Genomic DNA, 26,520 nt, shown 5'->3' on the forward strand with positions numbered 1-26,520 from the left:
TGCCGCCAGATGGCGGTTTAGGATTGCGGCTCCGGTGAGCGCGGCCCCCGCCAGCGCCGCCGCCCCGGCCCCGGCCCGCACCCGCCCGGACCCCGCGCGCCAGCCGCTCCGCAGGCTCCCGGGGCGCCGCCCGGCGCGGCGCGGCCCGAGGTGAGCGGGCGCGGGGGAGGGAGGGCGCTGAGGCGCCGATCCAAGATGGAGGCGCGAGGGGCGGGGGCAGCGGGCCGGGGCCGCTCGCTCGCTCGCTCGGTCTCCGCGGCGGCCGGGCCGGGAGCGGGCGCTGCCCGTGCGAGGAGAGAGGAGAAGGGGAGGGGAGGGAAGAGGAGGCGGCGCGGGGCGGGGCGGCTCCTGCCGGAGCAACGGGTCCCCCGGGCGCGGCGCTCTTCGCCGCCATCTCATTGTCCCCGCCGGGGCCGCCGGGGGCGCGGGGCCGAGCGCGGCGGCCTCTCCCGCTGCCGGGCCCGGCCCCGTCGAGGGCGGCGGCGGCGCTCCCGCGGCTCGGCCCGGGCCCGCGGGGGGCGGCGGGGGACGCTCGGGCGGAGCGGGGGTGGCGCTTCCGCCGCGCGGCCCCCCGGGCGGCCCCGGCGGCGGAGCGGGAGCCGCGGCGGCGGGGAGGGAAAGCGGCGCGCGGCCCGGGCCCGGCCCGCGGGAGGGCGGCGGGGCGGCTGGCGGGCGGCCGGGGCCGGGGCGGGGCGCGGGGGGGAGCGGGGCGCGGCCCGGAGCTGCCGTCGCCGCGCCGAGAGCCGCGAGGTGGTCGCGGTGCGACGCCCCGCCGGGGGAGCGCGGGCACGGCGCGGCGGGATGAGCTCCGCGCTGCGCGGCCGTGCGCCGCGCTGCCGTGCGAGGGGTGCCGAGCCGCGGGGCCCGGGCGGCACGGCACGGCTCGGCTCGGCACGGCGGCCCTGCGGGCACCGGGGCGCCGAGCAGCGGCTGCTGGGTTCGGCGCGGGCGGCCGCGCTGCGCCAGAGTACGGGCGGGCTCGGGGCGGGACGGGAACGCGGCCGTGGTGCCCGCAGCGCCGTCCAGAAATGCCGCTCCTGGCAGCTGCGTGCGCGTCACGGAGCTCAGCGGAGCTGCCTGTGGGTGCCGATGTCTCGGTGCCGTAGGGCTCATCCGGCCGCACGGTTCACTGAGGGACAAAAGCTGTCCGGATCTCAGCACGAAGGCAGCTGTCCTTGTGGGCACGGCGGGTGCCGCATCTCAGGCCTTGCACAACTTTCCCGTGTTCCCTCAGCAGCGATAGGGGTGCGGTGCTGGAAGGTCACCGTGGTTTCCCCAGACCAGAGTAGTTCTGCCCCGTGCACCGAGTTCCTTCCTGTTCATCTGCACTAACAAAGTTAGCCGGCGTGCGTTCCCATGGCCTGACCCGTTGGGCAGCTGGAGGAAAGCGCTGGGTCAGAAGGCTGTGCAGAGAAGTTCCTGTGGAACCAGAGGCCGGTTTGTTTTGCTGGCAGTGCTGTGATGAGCTGTTGGTGGGCACCGTGAGGAAGTGCTTCTCGTGGTGCAAGCCTCCCCAGCACAACTGCCCTGTGACACGGCCATGGTGGGAGCAGGAGCTGTGGTGCAGCAGGCAGGGTGCCTCTGGTAGGGCTGCCCAACCAATGGACTCTGATGGATTTACTGCAGCAGGAGATAGCGGTGCGGAGTGGGGCTGCCTGGGGGCAGAGGAGCTCAGAGCACCTCCTCAGCACGTGGCAGCTCCCTGTGTATGCTGCTTTCCCTTATCCTGCTGATGTGGCCAAACCCGCACAGCGGCACGCTGGGCAATGGTTCGCAGAGCAGCTGGTATCCCCAGCCCTATGGAGGAGGTCTCCATGCTCTGCTGTCTCTGTAGCCCGTGCTCCACGTTGCATACATCTTATATCACACCTGCTGTATGCACAGCACACCTCCTGAGAGCTGGGAAGGTTTATGAACGTTAAATATTTGATGCGTCATCAAAATGGGTAAGTCGGGATGTTTAGGGACTCAGCAGGTGAATATTCCTGACTGGAAAATAGCCTTTCCCAAAGAAGAGCATATACCTCAGGTTTGCTTTCTTGCTCGTTCCCTTTGTTGGAAAGGTTTGCTGTGCTACGAGATGACTAAATGCTGGCATTTTAAATACAATTTTAGCAGGCGGTTGAGTCTGGAGGAGTATAAAGATGTGGTGGGAGAGAAACGTTTAATTGTGATGACTTACTAAGGAAAGTTCTATTGCTGGGATAAGGGCATATCTTCACCATAACATTTGTAAATGGTGTTCCAGTGGGATGCAAAAATGACTCAAATACCTCTCTAAAGATCTGAAAATTCTGCAGGTAACACAAGACATACCAGGAGCAACAAAGTTGGCTCCTCCTCTGCTTACAGTGTGCAGGGGTGGCAGAGAGTGAATTTGGATGTGGTGCTGTGTCAGGTAGGCAGCTGGCCTCTGCCCTGTGGCTTTCCCAGCCCTGCACCTGGAGTGCTCACCTTTGGGAAAAGCCCTCATGCACTGCTCGAAGCCTGGAATGAGGCTGTGCTTCTCTAAATCCAACAGATCTGCTTCGGGATACCCAGTGACAACCAAAAGGTGTAAAATGCATAGTGATTTGTTTATTTCTGTTGAGGTTTGGGTGTTTTACTTTCAGTCACTCGCTTAACCTGGAGCTCTGGAACTCTCCCATTGCAAATGGCCAGCTGCTTGTTTGCAGCATAACTGCGTTCTGTCTGTTGGCTGGGACCAGAAAAGCACAGAGTTGGTTTTCTTTTGTGGAAGGGAGAGGGAGGTCTGACAAGGTTTGTGTTCACAACATGCAGCTCTGTTGATTCTGTTTCGGATGTAGGGATACACTTTATTCTTCACAATATCTTTCATTTCCAAACTGATTTCACTTGGTTAGTTTTGGTGTTGAATATGCGATCAGAATGCAAAGACCTCTCTTTGTTCCTCTAGGCAATGGGAGGTTTAGAGAACATCATGACTCCATGTTGCAACTTCTCAGTGTGAAAATGTACTTCCTGAGGCAAGTGTTGTTTTGGGAAGATCCCTCCTCGTCATCTTAATTATTTTAAGGTGAGCACCCCCTTCAGCTGGATGAAAGAGCTGAGGAGGAGGAGTTGCACTGGGGCATTTCTGTCAGCCTTCAGACTTAGCTCTGATTTCGTAGCTGCTTCCTCATTGCTGGCAGTCTCAGTGCAGATGATGGTTTTACCACTTGCCAACTTGTATCATTTGTGAGAGAACAGCCCATAACTTGAGTCCTTTGCTCGTGTTACAAGGACCTGAGGTGGTGACGATTTGGCGAGATGTTTTGTTCACATCTCTGTAGGAAACCTTGTAAAATGCTTTTTAATAACAGCAGCGTGCTTGAAATAGATATCCTTTGCCAAGATATCTTTACTGAGCCCAGGCGATACCACATATCCCAGTTTGAGACGTAGGTTCGGTATAAACCTTGCCCATTTCACTTACACAACCTCCAAAGCACTTCTGTATCAGAAGAAAGCATCCCCTTAAAAGGGATGAGGCAGAGGGTGCCCTGCTCAGCCCTCCCAGCTGGAAGGCAGCTTGTTCCCGTGGTTCCTCAGAGCAGTGCTGTATGGGCAGCCGTGTTCCTTGCTGTGCAGGAGTTCACCAGAATAAGTGCCGTTTATTCTATAAATAAATGAAGTGGGCCTGTGTTCTGTGAGCACACTGGTGTGGTGCTGGCAGGTTAGCTGAGGGGAAACAGCACTGACAGATGGTTTGGCTCGTAGGATAAGAACATTCTTTGTGGAGGTGCACAGGACTGGATCTGTGTGTCAGAAGTGTTCCGTCATGTCAGAGATTTTCTACAATAAAATAAAAGTAATAACAATCCATCTTGAATGCATCTCGTTGTTGTTGGGTTTTTTTTTTTTTTTGAATAGCATGTGTTATGGTTTTTGGAAACAAAAGTCAGATGCCAAGATGAGAATCTGTCGCTGCCCTCCCAGGGGGGTTTCCTCTCCTTTTCAGGGCTGGAATCCCATAGGAGTGGGAAGACACCAATGTGTTAGTGTTTAAGACTGGAAAATACAACTTCATCTGGAAATGACTAATGAATTCCATCTAAGTGAGTAATAAGCATGCAGGTTTTGCACTGCTGCTCCTAGAGCTCACCAGGACCACGAGGACTGTTCCTGCGTGTGGAATTGCACAGGATGCTCGAGCTGATGTGACAGCCTGCTGCAGCTCCAAGAGGCCCCTTCCCTTTCCCTTTGGGTTTGCTATCTGACAAGCTCTCAGTGCTTGCAATGAGAGGGGTTTTCCTGTCAGGTGAGTGGCCTGAATCGGGTGTTGTAGAGGTGGTGGAAGGTCAACACAACGATGTTCTTTGGCAGGAATTGTTCTGGAGGGTTAAAACACCACCTTCCTCAGGTGGGAGATGCAGAGGGGCACGGATGTGTGTGCTTACCCTCGTAGCTGTGTTCAGCTTGGGGCTGTGTTTGTGTGTTCCTATGGGTAATCTCACTGCTGAGACCCCCACCCAGCTTTGCCATCATTTCAGTCTGTGCTGGCTCTTCTCTTCTTTGCTGTGACCCTGCCTGCAGCACCAGGAGGAACTGGGTGTTACCAGCAAATCGTCACTTCAGCTCTTACCTCCTTTTCCACATGGACGTTCTTACCAACGCCTCAAAGTTTGGGCTCCCGCTCTGTGAGACTTCACTGCTGGCATCAGCACTGTCAGAAATGGCCATTTGTTCCTGCTCAGTTTCCTGCCCACAGCAAGATAACCCCTGGTGCCAGGCCTGTGGTTGCCATGGCAGCTTATTTTCCTTGAGAGCCTTTTGTGAAGAAGCTTGCTCAATGTCTCTTAGAAATGAAGGTGGGCTGTATCGAGAAGAGTCAGCTGGCATGTGGAGAAGCAAGATCTTGTAGAGAAATCCCACAGGCTTGTGAAAGTCAGCTTTCCTGCAGCACTGACTGCCCTTTCTTATGCTGTCATTTATCTGCTATCTACTGCTATGGTCTCTGGGATCATTTCTATCAACAGGCTCGTTAGGCTGTCACATCGTGTTGTTGGGTGGGAGGGTGGGCACAACCTCTAACAGCCCATAAGAGCAAGCACCATTTTGCATGGGAGAATTTCCAAAGGCTGTCATTGTGTGGCTTCTTTGGTGTCTCGTAATGTCACTTTGGTCTCCTGCAGCCTTGCTTTAGTAGAACGACACCTGGGAAAGAGAAATGAAGAATCTCCTATAGACAGTAAATACTGTACATTTATTTGAGCATATATGCTGGGATTTCTGTTTTGCTGAACTTAGTAGGAACTGATCCACGGATTGAAAATTTCCTCTAATTCCCATTACCAGTAAACAGAGAAAAAAGGGTGTGCACCCACAGACAGTTGTGTAGGTCTGTTTCTGTAGGATGAGTTTAAAAATGTGTAATTGTGCTGATACCATAAATATCATGAAATAAATCATGTAGTGCAAGACATAGCGAGCATGTAGGACAGCTTGGTAGTGTGAGCAAAGCAGAGAGCTGAAGCAGTACAAATAGCTGCCAAGGCTTCTGAAGGGCTGCTGTGACACTGTGATGTTTTGGATCCTCTGCCCTTGTAGTTCCATTCATTCTTCATCTCCTTCCTATTCCACAGCTCCAGTGTGTTTCTTCAGCTCTTGGAGGCTCTCCCCATGACATATCTAAGCTCCAGCTGATTGTTCCACTTGCCTTTACAGAAATCAAATGCACCAGTAATGTCCTTTCTCTCACCTTCCTAAAAAGAAGAGGGTCAGTATGCTGGCTCAGAAGAAGCGGTGTCACTTCTGTAGGACTGCACACATCTCTTGCCTTCTTCACTCACCTGGGTGGTTTGTTTAACCCCTCTAACAGCTATCACCTCCACGAGCTGCATATGGAGCAGCTTTCTTTGCCAAAGCGGGAAGGCAGTGCTGAAATTTCCTTTGTCTCAAAATGTGTTGTAGGTAATTTTGAATGCTAATTACTGAGCTCTTGTACTAAGTGCTGGATGTGGAGACGAGGAGAGATGCTGCGTGTTGTATTTCATTAAAAGCAGCCAATGTGGGTTCTGGCAGTGCTGTCCTTATGCTGGGTGGCAGTGAGAACTTGCAGTCAGGTCTTATCAAACAAGTGGAGCCGTGTTACCAGTGCTGCCGGAGAAAGAATGGAAACAAAATGCCCTGCTCCTGGCATTTTTAAATGCATATTTCAGTATCACACTGTGATACATGTTTTTCTTCCCAATGGAAAACAAAAGCTGTGCTTTACACTTTGCAAAGGAACGTTTCCTTACCTTTCTGTCAGTACGTTGAAGGGTAGAGCACTGGTGCTATGGGATGAAAGCCCTGCTGGGTGGCTGCTGTGTGCACAGCTGTGCTTCCTGGGCTGACTTCTGAGGTGGGAACACCTTGTCTTTGAGTTGAAATGTTTGTTACTGCCACGGCCATGAAAGCTGGTAAAACAAACCGCTCTTTGCCATGCCATACTCTTCTGGTTTCTCACTACTGTTTGTGGATTTGGTCTGTCAGTGACCAGGTGGGACATCCGGGGTGAAAAGGCAAGGATATCAATGAGGAGTGAGAAACCAAGGAAGCAAAAACATCCCATTTGCAACAGCTCCAATGACTGTCAGCCATTACTTCACTGATACTTCGTTTTCTCTGGGCAAATGAATTTTTATGAAGCTGCTCAAGCTTGAAGGTGTATTCTGTTAAAACCTTCAGAATATTTTCTCTGAGACTTCTGCCAGGGCTTCATCCATGTCCCTGCCACACCTGTGGGAATGCTGTCACTCGTTGGAACATCCATAGCCTTTGTGCAGAGCTCAGAGTCTGCCCAAGTCATGCCAAAAACCACGTGCATTTTCTGTGCTAGATTCTGAGGCACTGCTCTCTTGTGTCACTGACGTAGTTAATGTTATTGTAAAACAGGCAGCTGAGAATAACCCTTTCAACTCTTAACTTGCTCATAAATATTTTTGGCAGGCAGCTCCTTTGTTGCATCTCCCTCAAACAACTTCCTTGACCTAGAGTCATGCTTTGATAACACCCACATCTGCAGTTTAACCATTGAATCTGCCTTTGTCCTGAAGGCAACGTGTTGCTCCTTTGTGAGTCCTGTTTGCATTCAAGCTCCTGACAGGAGATAATGACTTTCTGTGACTGCAGTCACAAAAAAGCATTCAGTGTGTGGGACAGTCAGAACTGATGTGTAGCTCCCCAGGTCTGATCCCTTCACCTGCAGGCTGCTGGATAGCACGCAGAGCCTCTGCTGGATGTTACCAGGCACAGTTGGTTTAACTTAGGTTGTTTGAATTGCGAATGTGTGACGGTGCTCACTGCTGCTGGGAGAGGTGAGTGTGACACAGGGAGAGCTTATGTGTAATTGGAGAATGTGGGAATATAGACAGGTTGCTCTGAAAGTAATTCCTCCTATTTATATCCACCGAAACTAGTACAGCTACAAAGAGCTCAGTAATACTGTTTGATAGTGTTTCGTAGCTGGAGATTCGCTGTTTTCCAGCAGTCACCACTGCTAGCTCTGCATTTTCACCAGGGATGAAGGTGAGCTTGCATGCCAAGCTCGTAAGCATCTGTACCAGTGGAAATGACTGCTGCTGCCACTGCTGAAACACACCAGCCACCACCTCACTGTGCTACACCCACTGTTTGGTCTCCATCAGTGTTCAGCAAGCACTGATGAACGTCCCTGGGGCAGGTTTTTCTGCATGGAGGAATTCAGTGCTGCCCCTTTGCTGCATCCACACTTCCATGTCAGCTGTTGCTCTGTCGGTCTGCCCCTCTGCTGCCATCTGTCATGTGGTCACAGCAGGCGTTGGGATTGCATTCTGCTCCCCACAGCACACAGGCCTTGCACTGCACGTTCCTGCATCAGATTCAGAGCTGCAGGATGATTATATTACAACAAAAATTATTCAAATTAATTCCTGAATATGAGATAAAGGCCTTTTTTTTTTTTTGCCACTTTTTTCCCTTAAGTATTTCAGAGGGAAAGTTCTGCTGAGTTTTCCTCCTTCAGAGCTGAGAGCTGTAGCTGCCCTATTCAGTGGCTTTCACGTGATAGCTGCACGTTGCTACTGCGAGTGAATGAATCCCTGAAGTGACCAGTGGGTAAGCACCTGCAAAATAGTGGATGCTGCTTGGCAGAGGCCATGAGATAGGTTCTTCAGAGTGTATCTGCACTTAGCAGATTTCATCATTGCGCAGCTTTTACAGAAAGAACAGATTGCATCTGCCTTGCTGAGAGTAACCTGCTTGTATCCTTCCAGTTCTGTCAGGAAGGATGGGGCTGTGACAGACACCAGTCTGTTGTGGTGTAAACACAAGGCGTCCCCTGAGCACCAGACTATCTTAAATATAACTTCCAGGGCTGGGAAGGAAGGCTCTGAGTTCTTTGTGTGCTGCCACTGAGTTCTTGGTATCTTTGTGCTGCATTCATATGGCTTCCAAAGCGTGCAAGTTACTGTGAACACAAATAGCCAACAAATGTTTTTCCTAACTTTGTTTGGGAGAGAACATTTGTTTTGGCAGAGGGGGAACTTGAACTAGCAGCAGCACAGCACAGTGATCACAGCCAGCAGGGCCCTGCTGTGGTGTTCAAGTAAAATAGGAAGAACAATGCAAACTGCTTTTAGCCTTGCTGAGAACTGACTGAGCTGTTAGTGCTTCAGAGTGCACTTGAAGACAAGCGGAAGCATCTGTGTGTGGAGCTTGTCCATTTTGCTGTGCTGAATCTTATGGCAGCTGAGAGGTTGATGGGCTGGGGAGCAGCTGGGTGATGCAGTCTGTTGGTGGCTGGCAGTGCACTCACTGCTGGAGCCCAGTGGCTCTAATGCTGTTTTTTTTCTTTCAATCTAAACATTCTGATTATATGTGATGAGAAAAATGGAGCTCGCCCTGCCTTCCCTGCATTCTTTTCTTTACAACCTCTTGTCTTACTCTCTACTTCATCAGAATTTTCTTGATATGACAAGGGGGAATGGTTCTAAACTGAGACAGGGGAGGTTTAGGTTGGATATTAGGAGGAAGTTTTTCACCCAGAGGGTGGTGAGGCACTGGAACAGGTTGCCCAAGGAGCTGTGGATGCCCCATCCCTGCAGGCATTCAAGGCCAGGCTGGATGTGGCTCTGGGCAGCCTGGTCTGCTGGTTGGTGACCCTGCACACAGCAGGGGATTGGAACAAGATGAGCACTGTGGTCCTTTTCAACCAGGCCATTCTAGGATTCTTTGATTTTCCTGTTTTAGCTTTGCAGTCTTCTTGAAGATCCTAGTTCACAATGTCGAGGTGGTTAAGGGTTTAATGTGACATTGGTTCTGCGGCCCTCCAGCAGCTCAGAAGCCAGGCTTCTGTTTTGCCTTGCAGTTGTTTCCCTTTAGAAGCCTCAGTTTGCTTTTGAAGAATTGTGGAACATACACCACTCAGACACAGCTCTGTCCTCTAAGCAGGGCATGCTCCAGTGAGGGAAGATATCCTGTACAGATTTTTACTTTTGAAGTTTTGTCTAATGAAAACGATTACTGTGGAGACTATTAAAAAGTGTTTATATCTAGTCATTCTGTTTTTTAATATTTTCACTGATTGTTGTTGCCATATTGCTAGGAATCCAAATCCTTGTTGCACTTACAGCCACTAAGAGATATGAAAGCTGTAGCATCCTGAGATCTCTATCTAATGTTGTGCCTTTATTGTAAGAAGGAGTTGCATGCAGTGGTTCTTTACTTTTACTTCCCAGCTCTGTCTGGGCATTCTTTGTTCCAGGACAATGCTGAACACAACAGAAAAGGAGAGACCCTGAGTTAGTGTCTTGCTCTGTCTCGGGGAAAATCATTTACCATGTTCTTGACAGGTGCTTGTCTAATCTCTTAATTGCTGGGAATTCCACTGCATTTCTTAAGTAGATTATTCCAGGTCTTTTTTATTCTCGCTGCTTTTTTGTTTGATTTTTCCTGCTGTGTAACTGACAAATTTTGCAGTAACCTGACTCGGTCACACGCAGCTGTTTGTGATGAACCATTTTCTCCCTTGATCTCTAACACAAATTGCACGTCTTATTTCCAGTGTTTCCTCACAGATCTTGTTCTCATGCTTCCTGACCCTGCTCACTGCTGAGCACACATTCCCCCATCAGTTCCTATCCTGCCTCTTGGAGCCCAGCTGGGCTGGTGGTGTGCTGGTGGTGTGCTGGTGGATTGCTCTGTGTTTTGGAGGGCTCTGCACAAGGCTGCGTGGCTCAGAGGGGCTCCTCTTGAGCACAGCTCAGACAAGGCTTTGCCAGTGCTGGAAGTTCTGCTTTGCCTGTGCACTGTTGGTTCTGCCATTCAGAAAGATGTATTTGTCCTCCTCCCGCGTGGGGAAGGAGAGGGACAGGATGGGAACCTGCGTGGGACAAATGGACGTCTGTCCCTCTGCAGGAGCAGCTGCCCTGCCTTGCATAGCGAGAGGCACAAACATGGCATTGTGGCTGTGGTTGATTGCTCAGGAGCTGCGGCTTTCTTGCTTGCTCTTGTCTGGGGGAATGAGGATGCTGTTGCCCCATGCAGTTGTCTGTTGCCATTTGATTTTCTGCAGCCTTCAGTATTCATGAAGAGCGGTGAAGAGAGGCTGCCTTGTTTGCTCAGAGTTAAGCTGCTGAAAGCATATGTGGAACGTCGCTTCTCCTTTGATTTCAAATGCTCTTTTCTTTGTTACTATGAAGTGGTACAAATCCTTATGACTACCTCTGACAATACAGAAAGAGGATTTACTTTATTGTGGTAAAAGTATAGAAGCACCTTAACAGGAGGGGAAAAAAAAAAAAAGAAAAAGAAATGGGAAAAAGTGAAAAAAATTGCGCAAAAAAGGGATTTTAGTGGGAACATTTAAAGGGAATGTAGTCTCTGCTTTTAAAATGCTCCTCTAAGATGTGTGTGGGTAATAGCTGTCTTCCAGCACTGTGTGCAGCTCGCGTCACTCACGCCGGAGGCCTGCTTTTGTACTGTGGGTATGTTTGAGCCTTGAAGCCAATCCTTCAGTTATGTCTTAATTAACAACACTTATTTAATAACTATTTGGGACCCAGCTTCTTCAAATAACATTATTTGTTTCCTCTCCATGTGTAGTCTTAAGTAAATTAGTTCAGACACAGTTTGGAAGTGGTACTGTGCAATATTTCATGGGATGAGCTATTCTTAGATTTCATTCCTTTTTTGTTTATTTTGATATCGTCTCCTAATGTATTTACAAGTTAGTTTTCTTTGGGCTACTGATAGAAATGGGATGAAAAATTAAATTTACAATGATACACAATGTTTTGTGTTTTTTAGTCTTTCCTGGCTTTTGTTCGTGTCGTAGATCGATATTGATGACCAGTGGTTTCTCAGTGTATTTTTGTTCTGGATTGGTGTTTTCCCACCTCTTTATCTCGCTGGGTGACAATCAGTGCTGTCACCTTTGCTGCCCTCCTGTCACCCTGAGTGCTGGCCCCTGACGGATCAGCCCCGTCCCCCCCTGGAGCACTGCGGGGTGCTGCAGGCCGGGGCTGCGGTGGGGAAGCAGCCTCTGTGCAGCTCTCAGTAACAGGGCCGGGTGCTGTGGGGCTCCCTTGGCTGCTGGACGCTGACTGCGTATGTGGAATCATCACCAGCCACCACAGCCGTTCTGCTTTTCTGCATGAATTTGGAATTCCTCGGCAGTCAGATTGACAGCAGACGAACGAGTCTTTCAGTAGTGAGAAGCCCGTGGTGACAGTGATTGAAGCAGCTTTTTTTCCTTTCCCCCGCCTGTGCTCTTTGTTACCCCGCAGCTCCTGGCAGCGTTAGCTGCGTTTTGCTCTGCTATGCGTTTGGTGTGGTTGTCAGTAAAGGCATGCAGGAAGACAGGTATCTCTGCGAGTTAAAGAGCAGTTTGTGGTCTCATGTATAATAATTGTGATACTGAGGTTTGTCTGGAGGTGGGAAAGCAGCTGGCATTTTGCTTCTGTGCTGTGCCTCTCAGTGCAGTGGGGCTTTGCTCTGTAGTTGCACACCTTCCTAGGTGCAGCTGCAAATAGTAGAGGAGCTTCTCCACTCACCTGGCTGTCCTACTGAGAATATGAATTTCTTCTCTATTGCTGCAACTCAGAGGCCAGCAGTACTTTATTCTCCTAAAACACAGCTCATATTATGTCACTTATCTTGGCGATATGTTTCATAGATACTTAGAAGAGGTCGTGAAGATTCATCAATCTCTTGTTTACTTTCCCTTCTCAGAGCTCTCAGTTATCCGAGGCAAAACAGAAAAGTCAGATGCCCTCTGACTCCTTGACAGAGTCATATGTTACGTAGTGCCTGAGCTTCATGTCTTTGCTGCAGAAGCCATTCGTCTTGTGCTCTGCTTTCATGAGCACACTGCACAGTTCCACTGCTGGTTTATCTTCTGCTCTGTTCTGTTTCGACTTCAGATAATCTGTTCCCTGTTCAATCTCCAGAACTGTTTCCTGCCCCTCCAAAGGGTTTTCACATTGACTGTGTTTGAGCCATCATTCAATAGACTTGGTGAGTCTATTGATTAGAAAGTCAATTCTAATAGTTGCAAAGCCCCCCACCTTTTTTCAGAAAAAAAAGAAAGCTTGTGCTGTGTGTTCCTAATTGGTGGCTCCTCCTCATTGGAAAGGAAGATGAAAGGCTAGAATGGAGTGGAACAGCAGTGGCTGGAAGCAGGAGCTGGAGGACTAAGCATGGGGTAAAGCAGCTTGAATCAGAACTTCTTGCCTTTGGCAGCAGGGCAGTGGATGTTTTGGTGTGAGGAGCAAGAATGTGACCAGCGAGCCAACCAGCTGCTCTGCCACCAGTCCCGTCTGTGACAACTGCTGCTGTCTTTCTGACCCCAAGGATCCATTTTCCTCCGTGACCCGGAGTGGGCTGTTCAACAAAATATGAGTTCACTGCTCAGTAAAGCAATCACAGACTTCAGATGTTCCTTTTGATATTACCTTGGGCTTGTCATGACAACAGTGTGTTGATTTCAGGCAACCATGCAAGCCAAAATTTACCATAGTGATCATCTCCTCCATCTCCTTGTAAGGCAGCCTCATTGCAGCAAGTCTGGGCGCTGGCAGGTAGGTTAAAAATGAACATCGTGTTAGACAACAGTCAATAATAATCATCCTTTCAAAAGTTCATTTACAAATGAAAAGTATTTTAAACTCTCCTAGCAGGAAGTTGTGCTGTACAACATGTTCAGGTTCTCCTTTTTCTGGTGAATTACATTCAGGGCTTTTCTTCCTTTGGCAATTTGTCTAATCATCCACTTCTCGCAGATGATTCTCTTGTTATTGGAGGGAGGTCAGTACCTACTTAACATGACAACCTCTTTCACGTGTCTCTGCCAAAACTGTTTTCATGTTCAAGTTTCCTTTGGCTTCGTAGAACACATGGGTGCTCCTGCTACAGCAACTGCTGCGTGGTGCTCGCTGCTTAATGCATCACTGCTCTCTCTGCTCTGCAGAGTAACCAAAAACTGATGGTAAAGGCTTTTGTACCCGTTGGTATTGGCACTTGTTAAGCTTAAAACACGAGTTCCTTAGCTTTGCTCTCTGAAAGTGAGGTGATTCGTAGCATCAGCACGGGAAATGTCGGTCTAACTAATAGGTAGATCGACATTTAGCTTTCTCTTGATCTGTCCGGTGTACCCAGAATGGAAGATGGCTGTGCTGACTGCATTTAATTTCTGAACAAAATGTGAGCACTGAAGTGTTGAAGAAGTCCCTGAATTGTGGCTGCAGAGGAAGGGCTGGGTGCTTAGCACTGCTGGGCTTGGCTGGCGCTGCTGGGATGGTTGGCATTAAAACAGATTTTTCATTAAAAGCTGCAGTTCTGTCACACAGAAATAGGCCTTTGAAAGTATTGATCTTTGGTCAGACGACGTCCCTGTGGTGACTGTCTGCATCGTCTGCAAGCAGGGAAGGCCGTTCAGTCTTTCTGCAGGAGAGTGGCAACTTAATTACATTGCTTTGACGTGGGCTAGTGAGCGTGATAGAAATGCGTGCAAAGTCTGTCATATTAGGGTGCTTTTTCTTGACCAGTCGTCTGTTAGCTGGTATAATACGAGTTGTGTTACCAGGAGGGCTGTCTGAGACCAAACACAGGTAGAAGACATAAGCAGCCATGCTTCAGGGCAGGGAAAATGGAACGTATTTGAATTCAGTGCAGTGTGCTACGTTACCAATTTGTAGTGTAAAACCAGTGAGAAAACTGGTTATATATGAATATATATATATATATATATATCATTGAAACAAACCGAATTGAGGAAAGAACGAGAGCAGCCACATCTGAATGGTTTGTGTGCCCCTGGAGAAGGCAGGCACTGTGCTGAGATGTCAGATCTGCTGCTGGTACTCTTCTGTGTGAAGTTAAGTCAGGTTTTGCATGGTACGTGCAAAAAATAAGAAGTTTTGGAAGTCAATTTCATACCTTTTTATTCTTACTGAAAAGGTACCAAGAGGAGAAAAAAAGCGCATGGAAAGCTCAAGTGTGGTAAAACCTAGTAAGTAATTGTGTTGAATTTTTTTCCCTAAATGGGCAGTGAACTCCAAATTCTATGGGAGTCTGATATTCAGGAGTTCCCAGTGCTTAGGAAGGCATGCTTTTCTCAACATACATGTCTTAAAACAGTGGCTCTGAGCACGGAGCAAAGCCAGGTTTTACCCTGCAGGTAAGGAGGGTGTCTTGCACAGGAGGAGCGGCACACCTAACGGGGTTCATTCCAAAAGGTGATTTGTTGCAGTTTGTCTCTTTAGCAGTATCAGAGGCCAATATGGGAACATTTTGGCTAAATCTAAAAATCAGTGATGGAAATGGCTCTAGAGTTGCCCAGCTTTGAAAGCACACCTTTGTCTGGTTGCCTCTCGCAGGCAGCAGGAGCCCAGCAGGCGGGCTGTTATGGGTGTTCATGTCTGGAAGTGCCCAGAGGTGTAGGTTCCATCCATAATGTGTTCTGGTAGAGATTTTACCAGTGCACTTTGAAGTGCATCCATATTGGAAAACATTATTTACAAAGCAAGGGAAGACTGTTATAATGGTAGAAAAGGCACTGCTGAGTTAAAGAATAAAAAGGTGAAATTCCTCGTCATTCCTCCCAGCCACAGTTGCAGAATTGATTAGAGCAGTATTGGACTTGAGCTACGTAATTAATGAATGATGAAAAGGGCCACGAGCAATTTGGATGGTATTGAACGCGAGCTGTGTAATGAGGTGGGGAGGTGAGCTCAACAACATTAAATGGGAGAACCTGTCACATCTGTAATATTAAAAAGCTGTTCTACTATTGGAAAAATCTGCAGTGGCAAAGTACTCAAATTCCGAACGTTAAGCAGAAAATTTTTTGAATGATCCAAATGTTAAAACGGCCCCAGTAAAATCTGAAAGTTTTTAAAAGCTCTAAGCACTAAATAAGGACTCTATTTTAATTTATAACATCCATTAAAGTTGAATGAGGAAAAACCCTGCTGCAACCCGTGAGAGTAAGCGCACAAGGAAAATCTGCTTTGAAATTCTTGTTAACGTCTCTCCATTGGACTCAGTTAAATAGCTGTGAAACATGAATCTGGGCTGGTCTCATAGATGGTGCCGTTGGTGATATTCTTTTGTCCTTGCTAAAACTGGAAAAGATAATCCTTGGTACATTTGTTTAATTGTATGCTTCCATTGATGAGCGATTCAAAACTAAATTATTGTCTGTTGTGAATCTTTGGAGATTTTTCTGGTTTGGAGCTCCTGGGATCATGGTTGAGATGAAACCTACGCTTTTCTGCCTAATCAAGCAGCTTCCTCGTCTTCAGTTGATGAAAGCTTTTTGGCACCCTGCTCTGGAGCTCTCCTTGCTGTAGCTGTCAGCTCTCTGCTGCCGAGGTAATGGCAGCTCCCTGCAGGAAGCGAAGAGAAGCTCGCTGCTGGCTGGAGCCGACTGCAGGGGTCCCTTCTGGTGCCTGGAACTGCTCAGCTGAGCAGGATAAGGTCCAGGATATCCCCCCACTCTGATCAACCTGCAGAGCTCTGGGTGAGCCCCAGCAGCAGCTGAGCAGCCATAGGGAAACAAGGGAAGCTGGCCAGAAGTTCCCTAGCTTTACAATTTCTTCAAAAGTTCAGATCCTGTAGTGGGTTGTTTTGAGTACTGAGTTGCATCATGTCACCTGGAAACACATTTTTTCCAGAAATTATTTCATAACTGCTTTTGAGCCATCAACCTCACTCCTTGCAGTAAGGTAGCTGTCTTTTGTGTGCTGATGAGTTGAATTAGATAAGCAGAACAATGTCTTTCAGATTTACCACCAGCTTCTTTTCTTAGCTGCTTTTCACTATTCCAGTGATTGTAATCAGGATTTTTCATTTACTACTTACAAGGATGTGCCCCTTCCTGCTAAACACGTGGGTGCTTTTCCTGCAGCACGTGCTTGTGCCATTCAGAACTGGGGCTGCTGCAGGAGACGCCGATGGGGAAGCAGGTTTGTAGCATAAGGCTGAGGCAGTAACCACATTCAGCTGGGTAGTTTGTATAAACACTGCTGCCTTTTTCCAATAATAAAGGTGTGTATAAGAATTCTGAGCAGTTCTAGCTCACTGTTAATGTGTGCTCCCTAATGGAGTTTGAGCGCTCCATTCCCTCCTGTTGAAACGCGAAGCAGGAAAATAAATGTTTTGTCATTGGACAAATAATACTGGAAATGTTTTAATTTGCTCTCAGCCACTCTGCAGTACTCACTGCATTTTCCTCAGGAAGTATTTTTGAAAAAATAAGGATATTAATTTAGTTGGCTTTCCCTCAAATTATAGGAAAGTGCCTTTTGTTGTTACATGTAGCTGTGTAAGTGAATGGTTATTGCCTTGACTACTCAAATTCCCCACTGAATAGTACCTAGAGCTGCAAGAGCACTGTGTGTGTGTGTGTGTGCAGGATTGTACTGATGTGCCATTTAGTGCTTCTCTTAGGAGGAATGGAATCAATAGACTAATTCATGATTTCTCAGAATGGACTCAGATTGAGATAGAGTGTGAGTATTAGTATGTGAAAGTTGGTTTTTTTTTAAATGAAGCTTTTCCTTTGGTAGAGGTGATGCTGCCAGCCTATTCAGAAGACAAAAACAACTTGTACCAGACCAGAAGGCTGGCTCTTACTGCATCTGTATAATCATTTATTAAATTATCTGCATTCATTGTCGTCTGTGCATAGCAGTGCTTTGCATGTTATCAGGGAAGCCATAAATAACTTCCTTTCCTCCAAGCTTACTTTACGATTTCTTAAAAGCCACTTATCACTCAAAGCTCTATTTAAACATCATAACAGTTCTGAACGTCTGGGATCCGGAGGTCAGCTGGGCAATGTCTGAAGGTAGCTGTGCTGAGTAGAGCAGGCTGAGGTGTTCTCTGCACACACAGCTCCCGAAGTTCTTAGTGTTTGTCTGCACAATGGGAGTCTCTTCAAACCTGTGCATTGAGCTGTGCTCTCCTAGAGGGAAGTCCGGGTGTTTGCTTGTAAGGGAAGTGGTCTCACAGGTATTGGGAAGCAAACAAATGGGTTAAACTCTTATCGTCAGGAGGAACAATTCCATTTATCAGCTAATACGTTATTATTTGTTCTTTTATTAGGAGACACTCCTTCATTTGGCGATGTTTCATGTACTGCTTTATCACTGGGAAATTTATTGTAACTTTCTAACTGCTTCTTAATCAGGGAGTGGAGTTTTGTGAGGTTACACATTACCCAGCAAACTGCACTTAGAAAAATAACCCAGTCTTTCCTGGGTATTAGATGTGTTTGCTGTCAGTTCTTTAGATTTATCAGTTATGTTTTGCATTGGTGTCAGCTGAGGTAGTGAAGTGCTTCTTAAATGTTTTGAAGGGTTATCACAATTTATTTTGTAACCTATAATCCAGTAACTGAACACAATACTTCCTGAGATGCACCTACAGGAAGAATACTTGTCAGCTGGAAACAGTCCTTTGTAGCATCTCCTTCATTTCAGAGCCCTTTTTCTCCTCCATTAAAATAAGAAAATGCTCACAATATAGAAGGATAAATTGATGAGCAGTAAATCCTGTGCTACTAAAACTCTGGAGCATTCAGAATAGTTCTTGGATCTCTGTTGGGTTCTGGGAGACTTTAAAGCAGGCATTCAAAGTAAGGAGTATGAAAGCGTTCAGAACCAGAGCAAGTCCTTTCAAACAGCTCTTCAGTACCCATCTGATCATCCACGTTATTCCAAATACTTGTAAGGTAGCAGAGGAGCCTAAGGATTTTTGGCAAGTAATATGCTGCTTGGGTGGAAAAACAAGTATTGTAACCACTTTTCCTGAGGGATTTCTTGGTTTTTCTTGCTCTATGCATATCCATGCAGGTAGTTTGATATCACTTTTTGAAGAATCACTTTGCTTTTCTGTGTTTCCGTGTTATGTTTGGTTTTCTATGGCAGTGAGGCAGTGCAGCTGACGATGTGCAGTGGGGCAGCAGCAGTGGAGGTGCTGAGGTGCTGTCACAGCAGGGGAATGAGATGCATCACTGCTGGGGATGTTTTTTTATATTGTTAATTTTTGGTCTTCAGTTGTTTTGAAATAGGGCAAAAGTCATGTTTATAGTTAAGACATCACATGTTACGTAAATGCATTAGAGAGACTGTATTGCTGTATGCTTATTTTGAAAACAGTGGCCAATTACAATGGAATTTGAAAGAATGACACGGGGAAGTTGTCAGAAGGAGAAATGTCCTATGGTTTTTGTGAGGGGAGATGGCTGAAGGCTCTGACATCATCTCACTTTCCCATCCTGCTCCTACACCCATGCCTCTCTGTCTCCAATGAAAGCAGCAGCAAGATTTAAATGGTTGCATGTTAGAGAATCCATGCAGCAGTCCATGGAGAAGCAGGCTTTGTTGTTTCCATTGCTTATGAATCTGCTGGAAAAGACAAACAGAAGGAATGCATAGAAATACACAGCAGTCTCAGCTGGACAAACACTAAAAAGAAAACTCAAGTTGGAGTGGCAGTAAAGATTTTCAAGTTCATGGTTCCCAAAAACATTAATAGTGTTCTTATTGTGGAAGGAAATCTTGAAAACAGGTTAATACAGAGTAAGTAGGTTCTCTGAAAAGACAGGAGGAGGAACAGCACAATGCATCCATACCTCCTCAGAAATGGCCGTGGGGCAGCTAATCACATTTAGGATGACATTTGATGGCTCATGGCTGTTCTTGCAATTTTTTTTTTTTTTAATACGACTGTGCTTGCCTTTTCCAAATCCACACAGTCCATTTACTGCACTGACAGAAATCCTTGCATAAGAGCAAAATACTGTTAGATGAGACTTTTTTTCTGTTGTCTGGGGAGGGGATAGTTTCACTGTTGACTCTTTTTCATTAGTTCTGAAGATAATTCTTTAAGGAAAAGGTTGCTGCATTCATCCACTCAAGGCAGCAGTGGTTGCAGGATGGGGACACACACTGATCGGTGCAACAGGGAGAAAGGTTTCATTCTGCTTCACCCATAATAAATGGTGTGAAATGTTATGGAGAAATATTTTAATTTAAGAAGCACTTGATCTGCTTTAAGAACTATTTTTTTTTTTAATTAGTCAATTGGGGAAAAATTCAGCGTGCTTGAGACTTGGGCACTGGTGCTCTTCAGCACAAACCAAGTGTTATGAATTGCCTGTGAGCACTGCCAATGAGCAATAGAGTTATGGTTAGATTGCTGGAAAATATCACTTTAATTTTTAATGTTTTTAAGAAAGAAGAAAGCATAACCTTCAAATAAAGCAGAAAGCCTGGTGAGTCCCACAGCCTTATTGCTGCTGCCTGTTAAGAATGAAGCATAAAATGTGAGAATGATGTATGTGGTGAATAGGTTATTGGAGAAAAGCCATGAAGGCTTCATTTAAACAATCAGTAATGTGGGGATTTTGAGCTCAATCTGAAGAAAAATGTGAGTTGAAAGGTGACTTGTATTTTCACGGATAAGCATCACCGTTCAGTTACTTATTTTTAAGAGCAAATTTATGTAGAAAGAAAACAGTAGCATTCTGTGACATGCATTTTATTTCTCTGAATGGCAGCACTCAGCTCCTCTAGACACGAAGGCAAGCAGCATACATGATAAAATGTGGAGACTCGTTTGGGATGCAGGGAGAGCCCAAGATTTGCCTGGATTTGTGTGTTTAGGGACAGCGACTTAATTCTGGAGGGCTTTAAGGGAGGTAAGAAGGAATGTGATTAAATGGTAATTTTCTTCAAAATTGGCTGTGGAGATTTAAAAAGAATTGAGTTGAAGGGTTATGTTTATACAAAATCTCACGTATGCAAATAGAAGCAGTCGGGGTGAGCTGGATCTGGAGATTATTCCAGGGCAGCATGGCTACGTGCACATAGATGCCTTGTGCCCTGCTTTTGGCCTGGGTGGAAGCACTCATCTTTGCTAATCTTCTGCCTAGCATGCTGTTTTTATTATTATAGACTTATTTATGCTGATGTTTACAAGTAAGAAAGAATTGAACTGTGAACGAGCCTCACTGTTTAAATAACTTTCAAGGTGAAGACATCTTGCCTCTTTCCTAGTCGTGGGAAGGGTTGGCTCAGGAAGCTGCCATCAGCCACACACTGCATTTAAACTGGTTACAATTCAGAATTCTGGGTACAGAACTTGCAGGGCTGTGCTGAATGGCGTCTTACTGCGGAGGCTGATGGAACTCGCCTGTCACCTTTAGACAACATTCCTCAGTCAGTGCTGCGCGTCTTCAGTGCGTGCTGCCCGCGGCCCACAGACAGCAGGCAAACACTGCCTCTCACCTTGTTGTGAACACCGGCTTCTAACGCAGGGCTGTCGGTGCTCAGCCCCCAGCAGGCCGCCCTGTGCCCGCAGCACCGCTCGCCTTCACCGGCTGCCGGCAGCTCCGTGTTCCCGAGCAGAAAACAGCGCACAGCTGTTTGCTGGGGTGTGTTTGGTTTTTGTCTTTGTTCTTTCCCAGTCTTTATCGTGTGAGAAAATGATTTGAACTGGGTTTGGAGGATGTGAGAAAGGAAACCGAAGCGCTTCTCAAGGTCACGTTACAGCTGAGAAGCCACTGCAGTGTTTGTTTCTGTGTCATTGCCAGAGGCAGCATTTGGACTCTCAGGCAAACCTTTGTCGCTTACACAGAGAATATTCTTTGTTTCAGCTTAGCTTTCAAAAGGTCAGGAAGGAGTCTGGGAACAGGAGATACGTGGTAGCTGAGATGGGAAGGCAGAGCCTGGCGCTGCTGCGTGCACTTCCATGAGGAGCTGAGCGAGCTGCTGAGTCAGCAGCTCCTGGCAGTCCTGCAGGGCTGTCAGTTGAGACGGCTGAGTCTTCCTGAGGCTGGCTGTCTCAGGGGCTGGCTACTGCTTGGCTGTGTAGTTCTTTACTGTTGTTAGGCATCACGGACGGTGGTCATCACCAAGTGAGCTAACAGACATGCAGCCAGGAGCTGGTAGGTGTCCAGGTCTGGACTCAGTCAGGGTTATTCCTTGAGCTCAGTTGCTACTGTAGAAAGGCACTGCCAGCTGATTTTGTCAAGTCTGGCGAGGCTGAAACTTTACGCTCCGTTCCTGAGCTGTGTACTCTATACTCAGTTCCCACTTAATATGTTCTAAAATACAGTGTTTTTTTCTCTTATTATGGGGATTTTACTCAAAACAAACAATAGGAAATGAAATTACTTTAGGTGTGTTCCCACATCTTGATTTTACAAGTAGCTCATACCGTGTAATGACTCATAATGATCCATGTGAAGGATTTTCCCCTTATAATTGCAGCGTTTTTTTCATACTAATGAGTTTTTTTGCACTTAAATAGAAATGCAAGAGTTAGATTTTGGAGCTAAATATGTGAGCAGATATTTTTTGTTTGTTTGTGTGAGTCTAAACTTGCAATTGCTTTCCACATTTTTCATTTTGTAGACCTAAAGCTATGCTTTTTTTTTTCTTTCTTCCTTTTTTGGGTGCATCTGATGTGTTATTCTGAGCCCTGGTTATTAATTGACAGATGAGTTACGCTATGATGGCACTTAAAATGCACAACATGTATTTCTGAAAGCAGTCGTTGCTATAGCAACTTTCTAGTAGGTCACTGGCAGTGTTGTGTGCGTGTGTGTGTATGATTTGGCTGTTAATGCTGGCTAATACTGATAGAAAAATGAGAAATGTAAGGATGAGAAGGTAGCCCTTCCCCCTGCCCTCTGCACCCCCTCCAAAATAGGGCACGGTAATTTCGGCACTGCTTAGTTAAGGTATCGCATGCACTGGCAAGAACTTCGCTGTCATCTGCCATAATTAGATGGTTTTGTTCTATTTTTGCGAAGACTATAAGAGCAAATTGCCTTAATCTCATTCTGTATTTCTTTTGACATCTTTGGAGTTCATTTAGGAAAGGAATTTGTGTTGAATTATCAGAAAGCAATGCCTGCTATTTATTGAGCAGGGAGATCTATTTTTAGGGACAAAAAGCTGCATGGGACGCTGCAAGTGAAAATTTGGAAAAGCCATTTTTCCTCCTCATCTTTAAGGCACTTGGGTGTGATACCTGTGCAGAGCAGTGCGGGCCGGCTGCGTGCTTTGGGGTCCTGTTGTGCTGGTGGCCCCACAGCCGCTCCTTGTGCTCGTGGGGCAGGGGATGAGCTGCCTCAGGGAGCACATCCAGACACCAGCAACGTGGAAACAAGTTCAGAAACTGCTAGATGACTTCCTGGGTTGTGTAAATGGGCAGAAAGCCAAGTGGCAGTACAGGCACAGGAGGAGATAACTGCAGCTGCAGGCCAGGTCAGAGCTCACAGGAGAGACTGGGGATGTTAGAGGGGCTCAAGGTGCTGCTCCTCACTGACTTCTGAAACATAACTGATGGTCCTGTACAAATATGGTCCTGCCATTTTTTTGCAGTTGTATTCTTTGAAACAGATCTCTAATAGGAGATGATCTGTTTCTTCTGTAGTTGTGGATTTGGGTATTTTTGGTAATAGTATTATACTGATTGAAGTTGAGGTTGTTCATACATCCTTTGGGGAGATCAACTTATAGCCAAGGTAGTGCTTGCAGTCTCAAATTAACCATTTCCTAAGGTACTTGAAAAGTTTTGATCTCAAGTGACATTAGGGCAATAAGTAAAAAACATGAGTGTAGCAAGTGCTTTATGGTACTGTAATCCACTATATTGCTGTCAAATTGTAGTGCTGATTAAAAACCAAACAAATGTGTAAGGATTGAATGTTGCTGTGTGTTGACTCAATTGTTTTCCAAAATAAATGAACAAGTCACGCTTGATTACAGTTGAGCCAGTAAGGTAGAACAGGTCTGTGGTGTGGGTGGAGGCAGTGGAAGGTGATGGTAGGGAGGGCAATAGGGATGGGCTGTTTGCCACCTCCTGCTTTTTCCAGTCTTCTCTCTTTCTTTTCAGTCTCACTGTGACCAGAGCAGTGTAAGGGCAGCTGTAAGGGCAGAAGCAGGAATGTGAGGCCAGGAGTAGGAGGAAGGAGCAAGGACTGCTTTTCAACAGTGGCAACCTGACAGTTTGGTCCAAGTGTTGCATGAAACCTCATCCCAAGGCTATTGAAAACATGTAATCGTGTTCTGTGTTTTAAGAACTTGATTTCTGCCGGTACAAAGTGTTGATTTAACTTCTGCAAAAATCTTCCTCGACTCATTTAATTATTGAAATGATTGCTGAATGCTTTATTAAATGATCTCATTGTGTATACTCTGCACTCTGCAAAAGCTTGCTTTAATTTAGCCTCTGGGATGAAGGCAGTGCTTAGAGATTAATGTTTCCATTTGGTAATTTCATAGGGAGACAGAGGTGGGAGCAGGTGGAAGAGAAGAGGAAGGTTTATGTCATTCCTAAAGGAAGCGTTCCCTTGTTTAACTCCCAGGGTTACAGCTTTTGGTTTGAACTTACCTCATGGGAGCTGAGAATCTGTTTAAGGAAATGCTTCAAAACATTCCCACTCTTGCTCTTACATCCTGACACCTTCAAATGTCAATTACTGTATGTATTTTTGTTCTGTGTAGCTGTGTAAAAGATACTGAAAATTCACTCCCTATCTGTGCAGAGTACAGAAGGAAGTGTCTGCAAATTCTGCCCTGTTTAAAACGATGTGCTCTGATCCCTTCTCTGGAAAAAAGAAAAGCCAAGAAGTTTTCCAGGGAAAAATAACCTCTTGTGTAGATCAGCTGCTGGAATTTCCTCTCTCCCTGGAGATCCTGTGCTTCTGGCAGTGGCAGTTTTTCTTGTCCAGGGCTTCTGTTATATTTCACTCTGTTTTATCTAACAGTAGCTTAGAGAACTTGAGCTTTTCATTTTCAGTGTTTTGCATTTGATAGTAGAGGTATGATGATTCCCTTCTAGGCAAGAGGGTTTTTTTCTCCCCTCATCCATTACTTTTTCTTCTTGCCTTAGTCTCCCATTCACTGGGAGGATGTGTATAAGCAGGTTTGATGTCAGTAGACCAGTTAGAGGCCATCTTTATAACTAAGCAGAGAAGTCTATGAGGAGCAAGTATTTTTCTGTTTGAATTGTTGAAGCTTACATGATCCATACTCGGAATGCTGACCTTAATTTTGCAGTTATTTTCTTCCCCTGAATGAACCTGTGACCTCTGCTGCCTCTGAAACCAGCTAGATAGCGCTTGATCCTCAGTGTCTTCATTTATTTATTTTTTAACAAGTTTTGTTTGTATCAGTGTAGCCTCAGGATTCTGGGTTGCTCTTGTTCCTGTTCTTGTTCTGGGTCTCCCAGAAGTGTTGGTTTGTGCAGCACAGCTTGTATTCCGTTCCTGATTTAATCTCTTAGCCTCTTTTCTGTAGGGCAACTGCAGCCGCTCTATTTGGAGGCTACTGGTAGTTAGTCCTGTACTGCCCATCTCAGTTCACATCTCATTTAATAATCCTTAGAGATCAGAATAGGGATTTTTTTTCCCCATGGAAAGGTAAAGGCTTACTGTTTGGTTTGCCAAAAAAGCTAAGAGAAAAAACAACCTTAGAAAAGGCCAAAGAGGAAGAAGGCGAGAAACACTACGTGTGTTCTTCTGTGGTCAGTGGAATTGCTGAAGCCTGTTTTGGCGGTGTTGTTGGTACGCTCCTTGCTGCAGTTAATGCACTGCTTTCCTGGTGCCCTTGCCAGCTGCCCAGCCATGTGACTGCTGCAGCCTGGGCCCCGCCGTGCTGTGCTGGGTGAGCAGACGCACGGGTGGCACCCGACAGCAGGACGGAGTGGCACTGCTGGACTGGCTCCTGTCTGCACCTTCAGCTTCTTTCCAGAAGTCATCTCTGGAGTACCTGTCCTGTCAATATGGTTTGAATTTGCCAACATGTGAAAAAATCAGAGAGATGAAAGGCAAATAGCCATCTTGTATATGAAGTCCTTGGGAAAAGATGCTGAATCCACTTCCTGTCCAGCATGGGTGTCTACTTCTCTGTTTCTTGCCTTTCCTCCTTATGTTTCAGATAAAACCTGTCTGGTTTTAGAGACCAGTTGGGAATTGGGGTCTTTGCTGGTTCTGCACTCTTCAGTCATCATCCCTCTATCTGGACCATTGAAAAAGCAGTGAAATAGGTAGTATTTGGAAGCATAATTTCCCAATAAAGTTTTCCTTTGAATGGATTTATTGCTGTGGGGGAGATATTTTTAAACAGAAAAGAATAGGCAGTTTCACCCCTTACTGATTCTTCCTGGGGTTGTTGACTGACTGAGATTAATTTCATCACCAAATGATAGAAGCATTTCTACAAGATTATTTAGTGAGCTAAAATCTTGTCTCCAGCTGCTGCTTTTTACCAGTGCTTTGGACTATTGCAGATCTATTTCCAATTTTATGTAGTATTTGTTAATAATTTCTCCCATGTTTACTGTTACCATTGCATTGATTTCCTGCGCCTGGTGTGTCGGAGTGCTCGTTAGGGAATGCTGGTGGGTGGCTTATCTTTAATGTCTTCAGTCCTGATAGATTCCTCTTTTTCCTCAGAGCATCTTCATATGTAGGAGTCCAAAGGCTCTTTGGTGCACCTAGGGTGTTACGGAGGTTAGCTGATAATGTTGTGAAAAAGTAGATAAGATTCTGTGTCAAATGCCTTTAGCCTGAAATAAAATCACAGCCCTCAGTACAGGTGGGAAGCAGTTGCTGTGAGGGGGGGGAACGTTGATGGTTCCCGTGGGGCAGAGAAACACGTTATCTCAACCATGGAACTTCGGAGATGGAGGAAACTGCTGTGTAATAAAGCCACTTTCCTTGTTAAGTTCATTATTTAAAGTGGTCATGAATTTTTAATTTCCAGATGTGTTTTACTGTGAGTTTTGGATCACGTGCAACAACTCAGAAGTGCACTGATTTTGTGCTCTGAATTGTTCTGTTGCTAAGTAATTATTTTTGAGTTCATGGTGCTGGTCCTGCTGTTTTTTACCCATGCAGTTTTGGGGAAGTCATCTTCAGGCTTGGAATCATGTTAGTCTGGAATATGCGTCTGTAAGGACTCTGGATTTGGGTTTGAATTGGGACTGCAGTGTGAATTATTTAATGTGGTCATTGGAAATGTGTTTGCAGGATTT

General features: G+C 46.4%; 1 protein-coding gene across 3 annotated transcripts in view; it reads left to right on the top strand.

The window, feature by feature from the left end:
• The first annotated feature begins 59 nt into the window (after positions 1-59).
• STAG1 (STAG1 cohesin complex component) overlaps positions 60-26,520 on the top strand; it is a 164,764-nt gene continuing 138,303 nt past the window's right edge. The window contains exon 1 of one of the 3 annotated variants that reach the window (XM_090147033.1): positions 60-150. The gene's annotated coding sequence lies outside the window, so the exon portion shown is untranslated. Of the gene's footprint in view, positions 151-950; positions 4,262-26,520 lie in introns of those variants that run through there. The other 2 variants (XM_090147031.1, XM_090147032.1) reach the window with 2 other exon arrangements.

The sequence above is a fragment of the Phasianus colchicus genome, chromosome 10 (genome assembly GCF_987193195.1).
Source record: "Phasianus colchicus chromosome 10, bPhaCol1.hap1.1, whole genome shotgun sequence".
NCBI lineage: Eukaryota > Metazoa > Chordata > Aves > Galliformes > Phasianidae > Phasianus > Phasianus colchicus.